Below are 16,941 nucleotides of genomic sequence, written 5' to 3' on the forward strand. Positions count from 1 at the left end.
GAAAGGAAACTTATGCATGAAAACACACATACACAAGCATATTACTTGTGCAATGCTTTTATATTACATGCTTCTTTTCTCTTAAAAAAATAGCTGCTGAAGCTCATTTTGTACTCAAAAAATGGGAAGAGTAACAGTTCTTGTAAGTGGAAATGAGAGAGAAGGTGAAACATTCTTTACCGAAACGTAATCCACGCTCTGAAAGTGTTCCCAAACTCCTGTATGAGCCAGTTCGGCAGAACACAGTTATATGATACTTTCAACACATCAACTGATTCTGATTCTTGGCTTACACCTAATTAATTGTAAACAAGTATAAGTAAGAACTGGCAAGTTATTAAAATGCTGGCAGGGCTCTAAATCGGGCTAAAAAATGCTTGTTTTGTCAGAGTAAAGAAAACAAGAACTGTAAGTCATCAGGACCTAACCAGATTTAAAGAACACCACACACATTGTACCCAGCTCAAAGGGTTATTTGCAAGCCAGAATTTCTACACCGGGCGAGAGAGATGAACACATGCTGAGGACACCAAGTACTGTACATTTGTACATCAAACACATGAACTGACTAGGTGGCCAACTAGCAATACAAAACTGGTTGGGTGGTATTTAATATGTCAAGACAGGAATAGTTAAGGCTATTTGCTTTCTAGACCATGTATAGTCAGGCCCTGACTGTGTAGCCCTCTGACCAGCAATATATGGTACTTAACTGCTACACTACTCGCAACGCTTCCTGAAAAAAGGAAACCAACCAACAATTTTTGTATCAAGTCAGGTTTGTGCCTTAGGGGTCAGGTGGTTTTGGCCAATGGAGAGAGCAAGCTTCAGAAGGAAAAGCCAATAATGTTTTTTTGAAGAATAGTCACATATATCAAAAGAAGTGTTTTACTGCAGTTTAGATAAGTGAATAAAAATTAATGTGAAAGAACTTGTAGAACTGTCCACTGAAATACTGACCTAAATTTTTCACTGAAACAACTTCTATGTTTCTCAAAAAGTTTGACTACTTTGCTTTGTCTTTTAATACTGTCGATCAAAGTTTCATGCAGGAGCTTAAATACCAGGCTACAGGAAAAAAAAAAAAAATCTCCTGCCTGTTCCCAAATGAACCAAAAACTGAAAGAAACAAAATCCCTAAGAGAAACCTTACTCACAAGAGACTCCCTATCAATATTTTAGCCTCGGCCTGAGCAAAATTCCCATTTGCAGTGAATCTGAAGTAATTCTAGAAGCTAGGCTTTGACTACAAGGCCAAGTCCTAAAGTGCCTGCAATCTTTAAATTGACACTGAAATCAATGGAACTATGCTTACTTGCACCACTGGAAGATATTTTCTCTCACTCCTTCAGGAAAATACACATTCACTGAAAATACACATTTCATCTACATCTGGAGCACTTCAACACACTGTTTGCTTTGATGGTAACCTGTTCTGTATTGCATCTACTATTAGGCATTCAAAATGCATATTGTTCATGGAACACCATATTAAAGAGGATGAGAATCAGCTGGCATTTGCAGTAACAGCCATATTCATTTCAACAAGCTTCTCTTAAAAATCTGTTTTACCTCCCTCCCCTGGGGAACTCAATAGCTACATGTACAGAGAATACCGAATACCCCTGAACATAGCTGTGAAATTCTAACCCCAACTCATAATAAAAAAGGTGCAGAAAAACCATCTGTGGAGCTACATGACAAAGTCTTCTTAATATCACAAACACTCTGGTTCAGGCCATTTGGAAGATACATTAACTAGATAAGCATTAACAGAAGGGCCTATCAGAGAAATTTCACCAAAATTACCACCTTTTATTAAACCCAAGGGAGATTTTAAAATCACCCCATTATTCTGATGGCTTTAGAGAGCCTGTTTTCTCTGGCTAAAACATGCTTCAATGTAACATGCAAGAGACCTAGCTTAACCCTAGCATTAAAACATGTGGAGAACCGCCTTAATGGCAGAGCCAGACTGCAAGAAATATTTTAATCTTGGCAGACTTCACCAATTCAGGAGCAGTGTCTTTCGATCATTGTCAGCCTAAATGCCAGCTGCCTGGCTACCATTTGAGGACTCAGCTCTATGGTAGACATACTTTAGGCTTGCTCATGCTGGCACTTGTTTAAAAGCTAGAGCTCCTCCATGGGATTTCAGAATTCTGAAGTCTGAAACAGCTGGACTGTGCAAGGTAAAAACTGCTAGGAGACATGCACAATAATCTACAAGCGGAAAAAGAGAAAACAAAGCCCTCCAGAAAGGTATGTTCCCACTTTATATGAGAGAGAAGGTTCACTGCCTCAGTGCCAAAAAATTAGGTGAAAAAAAAAGAACAGTGACAAAAGAATTTGAGATGTCATTGATATTTATAAAATTGAGGAAAACACCATGGATTCAACTGTAGTAAAAAATTATTCCAGCCTAGTTTTAAACAGAAATTCTGCTGAAATCACAAAAGCACATTTGGCATTTGTTCAGTGTGCTTACACTCAATGGGATTATTTACATGTTTAGAGATGAGTAAATGCTTAAACACTGTACTGATTTTGCAACTAGAGTAGAAAGGTAGTTATTTGATTTTAAGTGATTGCATACATACAGAAAAGAAAATTTGCAGATATGTGTAAGGTAATATATATAAAAGTATAAAAACCAGACCTCTTATATGTGAAGGCTTGGCAAGAATACTGCATAATTTTGTTTAAAGAAAAATAAAAATGCTTAATATTAAAAAAAGCTAAGAACAACTACATTAATAGCAGAGGAATGCATGACCTTATATAGCTTAAATTTTGTGCCTAAACTATATCTATTAAAATCTATCTCTTGCTTCTAAGTCATGCTGCATTCTTTGAGCCACCCATTCATCCAACTGATCACAATAAATTAGATATAAAGTGGACTGAAACTATAATAAATAGAGTTTTGAAATAGCGTTACATATGATAGAAAAGTATTAACACAATGATGTGTTAAAGTTAATTGGCTGTCCACGCTGCACTAACACAATGTCATGCACAAAGGCTGAAACCTGAGTCCTTATCTACTTGAGTAATTTTGCTCACTGAAGTAACTGAGACAAACCGTCAGAGATGTGAAGATATCAAGAATTTGTTGGGTCACATGCCTTAAAGTTGCAGTGAGGAATATCCTAAACATGAGGAATCCCGCAAGCCAGTTATCTAAAGACCTAACATTTCCAGCCAGGCTCTCTCTGGAGGCACAATCAGTTTATACTGCAAAGGCTCTGGAAGATTATATTCTCTGCTTTGGCAATGTCCATTCTAAATATCATTCTCAAGCAAGCATTATGATGTTTAACTACAGAACAGGTATGAGGGCAGTCTAGAGTACATTACAGGGGTAAAAGAGAAGAAAGGTAGGTACAAAATTTATAGCATATGTTTTGTCCACCCATACAGACACACACGATGCACCCTGGGCAAGCATAGTTCAGGATCAGCATAAAGTCCAAGCCAATTCTGTATTTTTACAAAGGCAGCATGGTAATAGGTTGAGGATAGAAAAGGGCTTTCTAGGAAAGGGCTGAATAACATTGGCTCCAATCAAAGGCAAGACAGGCAGGTGTACTCTACAAGCCACACACAATGTGTAAAATATATCATCTGAATAATGATTGTTCAGATGAATTGTTCTCAGTGAAACCTCCTAGAGCTCTGCTATCTCTGGCTATGTAAACATAAAGACAACAGTAGGTTTACTTTTCAAGTGGAATGGTTTTGACATCATTGTTAAAAATGGGTTCACATACTAAATCAGTTTGAGCCATAAATGCATTTTTGCACTAACATCATGGACAGATTGCAGTTACAAATAGAAAAATGTAAGTTTTTAAAAGGTGAAACAATTAGTAAGCCATTCCTTCTCTTTACTGTTGAGCATGATCTGGTCCACACTACGATAGTTAGGATGAAGAACTTGAAATGCATCTACACCTGAGACCATGGTGAATCACAAACATATCTCTCATGAGCTAACTTGGGCACTGGAAGCAATCTACCTACAGCAGCACACAGCTCAACACAGGCTAATTTACACTGCTGAGGAGTAGTATAATATTAGAGTGAGTCCACAAAATCCATCCCACAGGCCTGCGTGGGAATGCTAAACCTAGACATTTGCAGATTTGCCAATCAACCTTCATTGGAGTTCAGATCAGAATCTGACCTCTGTGGTCAGAACCTGCAGGGAGAAAGACAGTTCTATATGTATCATATAGATGTCCTTTAATCTGCTTCACTTTTATGCTTCTCCTACTTTATGTCATTTTGAGGATGAGGACAGGAGAAAAAGTAAATGAAGTTATTGAGAGTATAAAAGCCAGATCTCCAGTGCATATCAATCCACATCTCTCCATTTACTTTCATGGAATAATAAATATCAAACTAAGAACAGACAGTGACAAAACCATTAATACAGTGCTCTAAGAACACTTAGAACAAAAAAGTCTTGTGGTGGTACACGCATTTTGGTTTTGAAAGCATGCAGTAGGCCTCCCTAAAAGTGGCACATTTGAGAAAAGTAGCTAATTTTGAACCACATTAAAGATAAATCCAAACTGCTAAAATTTACATATAAATTCCCTTCAAATGTGAAGTTACTTTAGCCAGGTGACAGCCAGTTCAGCATAGACTTCTACAAGCTGGTAGCTAGCTAGATAGCTAGCTTAATAGCTGGGTATTTATTCCTCATTCATGACTGTTTGCTGAAGGAAAAAGAGAACTAACACCTAGACAAGCACAATATTGCATGTGAGCTTCAGTTCATTATTTTCCTCAAATTCCACCCAGCAGAGCTAAAGCTGGTTGCAGAACTGCATTCCAGAGAGGCAGGAGGACCATTCCTCCCAACCCTTATTCTTCTCCATCGTCTACTTAGATCTTATATTTTGGTGTTATGGGCAATGTCTACTCTATTTCATTCTCCACCAGGAGTGCTGAGAAGGCAGAAGAAGGGTGGAAACTTCGCATTGCGACTGCAACACACTTTCTCTAATTACATTTTTATAGAAATGAGAAACTAGTTATCCTGACATTGTAGAGATTACAAACATTGTGTTGTATATTGTGCCATCAGCTTTTTAGCAGATGGCTCAGTTTATTCAGCAGATGTCCTGGTAGCATGATCTATTCCAGTGTTTGACTACAAATAAACTGAATAGGTTGACCAGCCCTTAAAGAATTCATAAAAATTTCTTACAGTCCGAACAGTTCTCAACAGGAGTATGTATATATTACTGCTTTTCATATGTATATATTACTGCCTCCATTCATGATCTCATACCCTTTTAGACTTAGGTATTAGCTTCCCCCTCCTGGAACAAAGTGCCATCATCTCTGCAAATCTCAGCTCTAAAATGTAGGAGTGAAAATTATGCTATGAATTTTTTATGATCAGATCATATTTGGTGTAAAGTGCAAATGTCTGAGTTATGTAGTGTGCAGCGTGTCTGGTTAAGACTAAAGTCTTCTGGAATATGTTTGCTGGCTATACTCAGGTCTGATAAAAATATTTGTGATGTGAGCTAGAAACTATTTTAGCTTCTTTTAGAAATCTATTGTACTAATTCCCTGCTCAACAGTAGATAACGTAGAGAGGAAAGGAACACGTCAAGTCTATATACTTATATATTACTTCCTCCTTTGGTGAGAAAATGCGGTTCGCTCTGTAAGACTGCTAACAGATGGCTGTTTTCATGACTGAGCTAAGTAAGAGCTAAAAAAGATACACAGAGCTAGACCCAGGAGCTAAATGTGTAAGCACAAGGAGAAGCAGAACTTCAGAACAGGTCCATGGAGTTCTATTGAACTACACGAACTACAAGAACTACACACATTTTATACCATGTAAAGATCTGGCCACTAATCTGAAAATTTCTCCTAGTGCTAGAAAAATCATCACAAGGAGGAACTATTTAGTTAGGATAACTCCTTGTTGTATTTTTTTTCTGGTAACATCTTATTTAATTCACAGTCAGAGATGAAAAGCCCTGGAAACTCCACTGTTGACAGTTTATTCCAATCCCAATTATTCTCTCTTAGTGATCTACCAATTTTTTTTTACCTTTGACTTACTTTGTAAGAAAATCATCCACTAAAACCTGTGTTTTTCTTCTTATATTTGGGCTGACTGGACACTTTGCTCGTGACTTGTTCTCCAAATCCTCGTGTATTTTTTCTCCTCTAGTGTATTTTCTTGATATCTTTAGTGATCTTTTTAAACTTGGAAGGAAGTGCAGATCATATTCCAGACTGAGAGTGCCTGTTCATCTTTCTAACCATATATATGTACATCAGCCCTGCTAATAGCACTGATGAACCAAAGGACAAGGCTTAAGTTATCCATTTTCACTTGGAAGTCATATTCTGATAATTTTAAAAAGACAGTTAATCATCCTGAGTCAGAAGTATGCTCATTTATAAAAATCTCTAACTCATATGTAAATAAAATATGTAACTTGTGTACAAGTTTTCATGAAGTTTCATTTTGTGGCATACAACCCAATTGCTCTCATCTTTTTCAGGTCACTTGGAATATATTTGTCCTCTGCTGTAACTCAGATTTCAAAAATGTGATTACAATAACGTGAACTAGAAGCAAACTATAAAGATTCTAGTGTGGTGGCCTCCAGTCTATATCATTACTTGTCCCTATTCCCAAAGCAACTGATGAAAATAAGATGATGCTTGCACTTTTCCAGAGTTCAGGAAAAAAAGAAGGTTAGGAATTTCTTCTAAAGCAGAGAGAGACAACAGTAACTTAAATAATAATAATAATAATAATAATAAATATTCTCAGGTATTTTCTCTTTTTCAAATAGTCCAAAGTTAGGGAAGCCATTGTACCTTGATTTTTTTAAGCACGTATTTGATTTTTGCCAACTTGATTTCATTGTTGTTTTTCACAGTTTGACTAGGCTGAAAAATTTCAGGTCAACCTCTGATTTAACAATTACGGCTTGTGAATGACTTCACTCTAGAGCATTTGTAACTCATGCCACTGAATACAGTCAAACAGTTTAGATGTAGATGTCTTAGTAATCTGGCTTTTGCTGCCACAACTATTTTTCCAGCTACTGTTTTAGCTGTCTTTACCTGTGATAATCAAGTGAGGAAACACATTCATGTACAATAGAGTGAGACAGTCCTTTAAAATGCCCTTGTGGCTCTCATTTTCCTATAAAGACTATAAGCTTTAAGGCTAATCCTGTTCCCATTGTGTACAAGCTTTCATTCTTACACTGCTGCTTTTAATAACACTATGAGCTAGCAACCACACTTTTGAAAAAAAACTGACTTTCAGTACACTTGTGTTCTTTATCTGTATTTGCTAAATACTGCATGAAATGTGAAGTTCTGCTATCGGTGCCCTTTTTATGATGTATCTGGGGAACAATTCACATGTTTAAAATTAAGCACATTCTTAAGTATGTCAATGAACTGATGCTTATATCTGTGAAAGGCTTTGCTTGCAGAGGAATCAGAGCTTGGGGACTAGAAAATGAGAATCACTACAATGTAGAAACCATTAATTTCAATACAATATTATATGTTATTGCAGTTTGCAGATCACTCTCATCCCCAGAGAAACTTGAAAATAAAATTGAGCTAATAGATATAATGGCCACACCTGCAGATGTGTTACAGGTTTACAAGTATCCCATGCAAAGCCTATAAATTTCCCTCATGAAAATTAATACCAGCTATAATGCAGTACATGTGCAAAAATCTCTAGGGGCTGAATAGCACCCAAAAGGACAAATGGTTTACTTCAACCAAGCATTAAAAAAACCCCATAATCTAAATGGGCAAAGACCAACATGTTCTTTGCACACAGAGACTGTTATAATTGACAAACAGAATAAAACTAACTTCATTAACACTTTATCACAGTTATACTGTTCTTTTATTTTAAATCTGTTTTGCTTTGCAGCATGACCATCCATGCTGATTTATGATAGACCTGCTAAACTGCATGACGTCTCTTAATGCATCAACCCTATTACACTGTTCAGTCGACCATAACTCCAGCTACACATACCCAAAAGATATTGTCCATTCCTATTCTCTTTTCCATCCCTTTGAAATAATAATTTTTAAAAACAGCTTCAGATCATTATTTTTGGTTTAATCAAGTTCTAAATCCTTTCTGTTTCCCTGTCTCACCCCTCTTCCTTTGGCAACAGCAGCTGGAGGTGTTAGGACAGCATATAAATCACATGAGCCAAATGGCTCCAATTGCACTTGCACTTGGCCAGCCATCAAAGCCAGGAACAGTTGAGACTGCTTTGGATGCTCCATACAAAACACAAGCCTTTTACTATGGTCTTATTTTTTTCAGTTCTTTCTTTTCATGGATCACAGATACCTTAGACCATGAGAAGGCTCAGATTTCAGGCAGAAGAATCTCCATAATTCACTAAAGACAAGGCACACAACTATATGGAGTAATTGCTTTTTTCTTTTTCTTTCTTTTTTTTTTTTTGATAATCTTCTCAACACAGATACATCAATGATACACATTTATGTTTTCAATATACTTCAAGCAAAGTCATATTAGGCTTGGAGTTGCAAATTTGTGTTTTGTTTTCATCAGCTTTCAACCAGATCTGCTTAAGAAAGCAGGAGTGAGCTTTGAACAAGGTCCTTTTAAAATATCTATGTAAATATACATACATATATTTACATTGCACTGGTATTACACTAGTACTGGATAATGAAAGCTTTAGAAAGATGATGGTGATAATGCTACAGAGAGGATTGTGTCATATTCCATTAAAAAGTCTTGTGTTTAGCTCATCCTACAACCTTGGTTAACAAAAGGAGTCTGACCTGAAAACTGCAAGGTATCCTCCCAAGATCAAGAACTTCTCTGCATTGTTTTTAGCTAATTTTTCATGAAGTGTTCAAGGTCATCAATTCTGGATTTTTTGCTTGTTGTTTCAATGAAGAGATCTCAGTAACTATAACTCAGAACTACTGCTTTAGTCTCTGTTTGCAGTCATATTCCCTAGAAAACTTGTGCAGAGTATCCGTCCTTGAAGTAAACTAATGGTAAGTAGGCGACTTATCACATCTCACTACAGTAGCAGCACAGATGCCTGCTTAGGAGCGGCTCTGTCCACTGGTATTTGATTTTAGCTTAGAGATAACACAAAGGTCCGTTCTTACTTTGTAATTATCCCAGGAATCAGGAGTGCTCCCTTGTTTCAGAGAGGGGTGCGAGCTTACCAATGTCAACATCTGCCCAGCAGAGGTGAACCGCAGTAGAATTCTGCAGTAGTATTCAGCAGTAGCATTCTGCTCACGGACTCTTTTCGCACACCACAAGAAACCCACCCAAGTATGCAGAAGTATATTAATCTTGGCCACCACCTCATTTGTGTGAAAGCAGAGGAAGGGAAGGAGCAATTAGGAAACAATTCTTAGCTACCAGGCATCATTTACTGCTGTAACAGTCCTTCCTTGGTGCTCCAAATCTCATCCTGTTCCACTAGGACATGACCGCTAAACTCCTAGCTTTAAGGAAATTGCTGTGCATTTGCTGTGTTCAGGACCACACTAATACAGGTAGATTGCTTCTGCACTCACACTTGTATATTTGCAAGATACTGTACTACTACTTCATATGGCTATAGGGTTCTGCACAGCATTACATTGCACCATGAACACATACCAAAGCAATTTTATTGGCAAGAAAACTAGGTGCCTATGGATTAACAGGTACTTAAGCAATGAGGTATAGTTTATACACAAATCACTCCAGCTCTTAGGCTCCTTAACTGCAGCTCAGGCAGAACAGAGGCATGTGAGTCCATTTTTGGATCTGGACTTGTGTGTCTTATGCTTCAACTTCATCTGAAGTGCATGGTAAAACACCAATTAGTGCCATAAAAAGGATAGGAGAAAACTATTTTACACTGGTGAAATATTACTACAGTGAGCTGGAAATGGAGGCAAGCGTCCAAAAAAGAAAAAGAAATCATGTTGAGAGAAGCACAGGGTTGGGGAAAGAATGAAGTTCCAACTATTTGCTGTGTGAAGCTGTAGCAAAGCAAAATGACAGTTTGCCAAAGTAGCTTAAAGCAGCTCGAAAGAAGCAAAAGTCTGTCAGCAAGAGTTCTCTGCTGCAACTCTTATCCTCAAGTTTAGAGCTTCCAGGTTATAACCAAAAGGAGCAACACAGGTTGTTACAACACAAACAGAGAAGTTTTTAACTCAAGCTACTAACAACCTTGCTTTTCAGTTACAAGGTGTTTCATTCTGCTGCACAAGAGACTTGCTTTTAACTACCAGAGAGCTACTTTTATAGAGTGCACTAGTTTAACTTCTGACCAGGCTTTCAGGCATGAGCTGCTGTCTCTCTACTCCAGCCTTCACCTGCCAGTGCTGGGCTTTAAATTAACTCCTGAACTGCCAGTACACTGAAAGCATCTTTGAGAGTGCAAATTTTCTATTTGAAATAGTATCAATTTATCATTCCAAGGAGAGAAAGATGGCAGGTATGGGAAATACCTACCATAGGTAACCTTCCTGTACAGCTTTTAAGTCTGAGACCAGAGCATTGCTAGTCTTTTTACTTGTCATGGTGCAGACGGGCATACCACATGTAGCCTTGTCCAGAGAATACACACAGGACGCCACTGTTGTTAATGCCCAAGCTGAGGAAGAACCAGTAGATAAATACAGCGAAAGAGAAACAAAGCTAAGGACCTTCACATCCACATTTCTTCTTTTTTTTTTTCTCTCGGAAATTCAGTTGCTATTTGAATCCCTTTCTTTTCTGCCTGATCTCTCAATCAAGCTATGAACTTCAACTTTCCAGTCATTCCTATTTCACCAACGTCATTCAACAGACAACTCTGTGTTCTGGCTTTCCCTAGGATTTCAGAGGGACCATGTGGGCCCTCCTCCTCAAGATCTTAAAAGTATCTAAAAAGACAGATAGGAACCTAGTGAGATTTACCAGCAGCCTGATTGCCACTGATTTTGGTGGGAGCTGGACTGCTAGATGGTTCTGAAAACCCCAGTCCGAGCCTATTTCCAGGTGTAGGTACCTGAATTTCTTTAAAATAGGATTGTATAAGAATGCACAATAAGGTCATTTAAGGAGATCATATAAGCTTTAAGTGGCATATCACTATAAAAACAACAAAAGCAGTTGTTATATGATAACAGCTTTTGGACATGAACTACAATGGCTGAGATGCTTTTTAACTGGTCACTTAGATAAAATAAAGGTGAATAAAACAATGATAAAAAGCATCACAAAGCTCTCCTCTAACTACAAATCTATAACCAGACTTTAAAAAGGGCAAAACAATGAACCTTTTCTTTAATCTCAAAATGAATCTTTGTACACTATTTTGTGTATATATAATTGTACACTATTTTTCAAAGCAGTTGGTAAAAAACGAAATTGTTTGGGCAGAACTTTAAGCATTAAATCACAAATTAAGTTGCACTGAGAAAATATCTGCTACTGAGATTACAATCTATGTTCAGGAAAAAAACCCAACTCTGGTTATCCAATAGCTCTGAGAGCCAGATGTGAGCCTTCTGTCAAGCTAGGTGAACTTTGGGCAGAACAGTGGGTTCTTCACCCCCCGTTCCTCTCTCCAGGAACCCACAATCAGCCTTTCCACCTTGACTGAGGACTCTACTATTGTTCAGCAAGCCCCTTCTCCCCCTCCCCTCCTCCTCCTCCACCCAGCCCCACTGCCCCTACTTTCTCTTCTCATGCTCTGGGCTGCTGGATAAACAAGGAGGGGGAGGACTAGCCCACAGCTGGCTCTCCTGCAGAGCAGAAGTGAAATGGGGTTAACCCTTTGGCTGCAAGGGAGAAGGGAGGCAAGAGTGAGGGACAGGGATAACTGTCTACCTAGCAGGAAGTGCTACCACCCATAGCTCAGCTCCTCCTCAAGGAGGAAAGGGAGCAGGAGATCTGCCCTCTGAGCTGAGTACTGGCTGAACCCTATGCGCTTGTCACACACAAGGTAGGCAGTCTGCTGCTGCAGGCAAGGGACTACTTTGCCTATTCCTAAAAGTATCCCTGAGAGAGAGAGAGACACTTGAGGAAAATGGTACGGGAATAAGATGATAGCAGAAAATAACCCCCAAAATAGCAGAAATAAAATACAGTATTTTTACAGTTAATTAGTACATGATCAACAACAACAATCCACACTAGTAAGTCATTATCAGACATTTCTATGTATGCAATTATATTCTCATCTCCTTCGTATCTACTTAGGGAAGTCCTTTGAGATAGGGAGAATTATAACTGCTACTAAGATACAGAGAAGATAAGTGACTTACCAAAGGCCACATAGGACGTATGCAGCTACGCCAGAAGTCGCATTACAGTATCTCATACCTCCATGAAGTGATCTATCTGCTCTAGGCCTTCCAGCCTATTGCTGTTATGATGGCCACAGTTGACTTCATATCAGGATCTGAATGAAACAAAAAAGCTATGTAAAACTTACCAACAAAATTGATCTATTCATTCTCTGGGTACAAAGCTTATCAATAAATCTTTCATTTGTTAACCTTTGCTGAGCTGTGCTCTGCCTCCTACCAAAGGCAGGAACTCAGATCCAACAGCCACATTTATGCCAACTGAATTTATTTTAGTCAGACTTGCAAAGAACATGTAATGAAGAGTCATTTAATTATAAAGGTGTACCCACTTTTTGATACCAATGATGCTACAAATTCAAATGAGATGAAATGCACTAACAAAAATATCCTAGCATTTTGATTTTTTTGAACTGTTGAGGAACGCCCTCTGGATTTTCCTGCAAGGACATCTGTAAAGTGCAATTAATAAAATACATAATTATGTTTTTAATCTCTGTTTAATTAATATTTTTCCTATTTTTCTTCCAAAGGATTTATAATTCAGCTGTTACCTCATGGCTTTAGACTCAGGTTTGACACTTTAATATTGCAGTTTCAAACTTTCAGGTCAATAAAAAATAATTAGTCCCAGTTTGGAAAGATAATTCAGAAAAATGACTTCTTTTATGTCCCTGACTTATTTAAGCAACTCTTAGTAAAGGTTTCACCTAACCCAGTGATACTCGAATTCAGTTCATTTCCTTCATTTCTGTACCAGGAGCTGCTTTCAGCTGCTTTCATTGTCCTTATCACTATGCTTATATACATTTAGTCGTACAGGGTGTATATAAAAAATATTATATGCTAAAGTCATAATGGCATGAAGTTTAAATTCTCTTCCCAATCAACAAGAAAAATCTCAGATTTTGACAATGTACTAAATTTGAGGGAGAAAAGAAAAAAAGGTAAGAAAAATGCCCTTTGTGATCTATTCTGCTACAGCTAATGAGCCCTGCATCACTGGTCACGTCCTCCTGTGTTGCCAGCACAGCACCGCACGCTGAAACAATCTTTATTTAAAGTCAATCTCTTTTTATTCTGCAGAGGGTTGGGAGTTTTGTTTGGTTGTTTTTTTAAACCAGCACCCTTGTAGCCATCTGGTTTGCAGTTTATTCTCAAAAGCTGTTGTACTGGTGCAAACGAAAAGGCAATGAGCAGCAGCACAGAAATGAATGTCTGGGGGCAGGGAGAGGTGCGAATGTCTAGTCTGTGTTCCTCGCCAAAGCCAGTGTAATAAAACTACACCTGTACTGACATGATATGAATGTGTCGTTTACAGTCAGGCAAAATGCTGAGCCTCTAGCTATTTGAGTAAAATTTTGGGTAAAAGGGTTTTTTATGGTCAGGCTAAGCATCTACTAAAGTATGTAAGAATTAAAAGAGGAATTAAAGAGAATTTAAAAAGGAACTTTTCCTGTCATAAAATACTGTATTCACCACTAATCAGCTTGATTTAAAACACTAAGCTTAAAGAATCTAAACGATTACTACACGAGTTTATCAGAGATGTTAAAAATTACAGCTCTTCATGGGACTTAGAAAACTGGAGAATGTTTCAGAAATGCTAAATCTATAACAGCTTTACTTTTACAATAAACATTAAAGAGTTAATTTTTTTAAATATTTCAACAACAAAAAACCTGGCAAGACTACTGTGGTTAAAAGCAGTTCTGGAACAAACCTCTAAATTTTCTTTGGGATTTCTTTGAGCTATTCAATGTGCGTGATGTTTATATAATACACAAATACGGTTACAGATGAGTTGTAAGGATTGCTAGATTGCTATAAAAGAAAGCAAAATAAATTACCTTTATACTGTAGGCACCTGATTTGCAGCCAGATTTGGATAACGTTACTGTGTAAAAGTTTTAATCCGCTTTCCTACTAAGAAACCTGAAATCAAGTTCAAGGCAAATAAACACTCAAAAACATATATAAGTAGAAATGAAATTTCTCATCAAACAACTAAGAACAGATGCAGCAACAACTGCAGAAAATTAAATAAAAATTGCCATCATTTTAGCCAGACTAAATTGTGATTTTGATTTTACAAACATATATACAATTACATTTTCACATTAATTACCTTGTTCTGGTACAAATGTAGAATAAAGCATCAAATACCACAAATTTAAAAACTTCTGTAACTGAGCTCCAGAAGGAGCTTTTAGTGGTTTAGCTGTATCTTGGTACAACTATCCAAAGTGCAGTCTTGTCAAACTGCATAAATCCAGTGTGTTCCCCGCTTCCTATGAAGTCTTTTAATGGCTCCGTTTGGACGAAGCCTCCATTTTAGGCCCCCCCCCCCCCCACACACACACACTCACTAAAGTTAAGGTGCTACAACCCATTAGGCCTGGTCTCAAAAGCAAGGCCCTTGTCGTTGCTGCTGTTGTGCTTGTATACATCTCCCTCTCGTTTGGCTGGTGTGGTACGTGACTACATGTGCTATGACATTTCCCTCAGTTTATACTTCACAAACTTCCATCTGTCAGGATCCAAAGGTTTCAAAAATAGACTTACCTCTAACCAGGCTTGCTTCTGGCTTAGCCTATCTGCTAATCAGTTTCTAAGAAAATCTATTTTTTGTTAAAGAATAATTTTAACTTCCTTAAATGTTACTTTTATACCTCTCATTTAACAGTATTTTGAAAAGATCTCTTTATACTGATGTGTTTAAACACCAGTAACTTTGTCAACAATTTCTGCACGAAGTCTCTGTGAAACCCACCTCCGCCGACACAAGGGGTAACAGGGCGCCGTCGTTTGGCTCTCTCTAACAGCCGCTCTCGGGGCCATTTCAGTTCAGGCCAATTCCTGTCATGCGCAAATATTTTCACTGTTTTTCCATAAAAACAAATGATTTACAAAACCCTTGTTTTCAAAAAGACAGCTTATGTAATATTGCCAATTTTTGGATCAAAACGTAATCAATACTGTCTTTTTTTTTCTTTTTTATGTTATAGTTTAAACAGACTTGCCTCGCCGCAGCGTAGATCTGGGGTGGCACAAGGAGCACGGGTGGCCGCCGGAGGGGAGCGAGGCAGCCGGGGGCCGCCCGCGCCCCCGGCCCACCCCAGCTGCCAGGTGCTGTGCCACCTTTCCCGCTTTCCGACTTCCTTTCAGCCACTGATTTTCTCTATGAGGAAGCATTTACAGTTTATTAATGGCACCTTCAATTTGTCATTTTCTAGTGAGGTTTTCTTTTTCTTTATCTGGCTGCTAGTATCTCCAGCATTGAAGTATTTGACATTTCTTTACTCGGGCTCCCTTGGAACTTGACAGCATCATCTTTGCTATATATTTCTTGCTTGTAATGGGAATCAGCTCAGTACTGTTGCCCCATCAGTAATTATACAATCATATATATTAGCCAGGAAAGTACGTATTCCCTTCATACATTGTCATATCACAGATTAAAATTACAGATCAATTCCCAGAAATGTACAGCATTTCCCAGAGTGAATGAAGCCTACTCCTCACATTTTCAAATCAATTTTTATGACTGATATGCATACAGAAAAACAGTCTTTTAGACAGAGGATGCAAAGTTTGTCTCAGAGCAGGACTTTCCAAACTCTGGTCTGCCCTGGTCCCTCCCTGCTTCTGGAACCACGTCGCCATCCTGAAAAGTCACTTCAGATACCAGGAGAAGTGCTCTCCGAGCATTTAAGCTAACGACACCTGATGTGCTGCACACAAGTGCGTCATGTCGATGGACTCCAGCATTGCAGAGGAATAAGCTCAAGCTATCACGGGGGCATTTTACAAGATCACTCTCCTCGGGAGGTTTTGTGAGCCCACGCAGCAGCCTTTCCATTTGGAGCACTTCTGGGGTCCTCCTTTCCCTGGCTACCTCCTTTCAGGGTTTACGGGACAGTAGTTAACTTGGAGAGCCTCACTTTTCTTTCAGATTTGGTTTGGAATCAGACAAGGAGTTTAAAAATCGTTGGGGGATCACAAGCACCCAGACACAAGCAATATGGATAGCTAAGTCCTTTTCCTATGGAAAACCAAAGTAAAATCTATTTAATGCTGGCTTATTGATCGATCAAGTCAGGATCTCTTGATATATGCCTGTCTAACTGTGCATTGCTAGTCAAAGTTTGGCATCAGTTTCTTGCTGGTCTAGCTCCATTGCTTTCCCTGAAGCAGCTGCAGACTGTGGTGTGAGAGGAAGAAGGTCACGCTATGGCAAAAGAATTCACCTGGATCAGAACAACGTGCAATTAAAGGTTGTGTATTTTAATTTAGGTGCATTTTAATATGCATCTATATAACTAATACTCTTTAAAGGGATTTGACTTATTACCTATCTCCAGAAAAGACTAACAGTGAAAACAAAAGGTGGAGATGCTATAACCAAGACCATTCAGGCTCAGCCCCAAATGAGGAAATACAGAAATCCTGAATGCCAGACAAAAGGAGTCAAGCCAACATGTTCACATGCCAGTCAGCCAAGTAGTTACGCATCTTCTGCCTAAGGTGATGAATCTATAACCTCCAAATGTAGCATAG

At 38.3% G+C, this 16,941-nt stretch overlaps 2 long non-coding RNA genes across 4 annotated transcripts in view; one reads left to right on the forward strand and one right to left on the reverse strand.

The window, feature by feature from the left end:
* Window positions 1-16,941, reverse strand: part of LOC106498927 (uncharacterized) — a 292,560-nt gene that overhangs the window by 122,787 nt on the left and 152,832 nt on the right. For both annotated transcript variants that reach the window (XR_001295072.2, XR_010884643.1), the window contains exons 4-5: window positions 14,232-14,316; window positions 12,340-12,476 (exon numbers count right to left, since the gene is read on the reverse strand). This is a non-coding gene — a long non-coding RNA (uncharacterized lncRNA). The remainder of the gene's footprint in view (window positions 1-12,339; window positions 12,477-14,231; window positions 14,317-16,941) is intronic.
* LOC106498928 (uncharacterized) overlaps window positions 1-16,941 on the forward strand; it is a 55,703-nt gene that overhangs the window by 6,462 nt on the left and 32,300 nt on the right. For both annotated transcript variants that reach the window (XR_010884644.1, XR_001295073.2), the window contains exon 2: window positions 15,390-15,510. This is a non-coding gene — a long non-coding RNA (uncharacterized lncRNA). The remainder of the gene's footprint in view (window positions 1-15,389; window positions 15,511-16,941) is intronic.

The sequence above is a fragment of the Apteryx mantelli genome, chromosome 7 (assembly GCF_036417845.1).
Source record: "Apteryx mantelli isolate bAptMan1 chromosome 7, bAptMan1.hap1, whole genome shotgun sequence".
Classification (NCBI taxonomy): Eukaryota; Metazoa; Chordata; class Aves; order Apterygiformes; family Apterygidae; genus Apteryx; species Apteryx mantelli.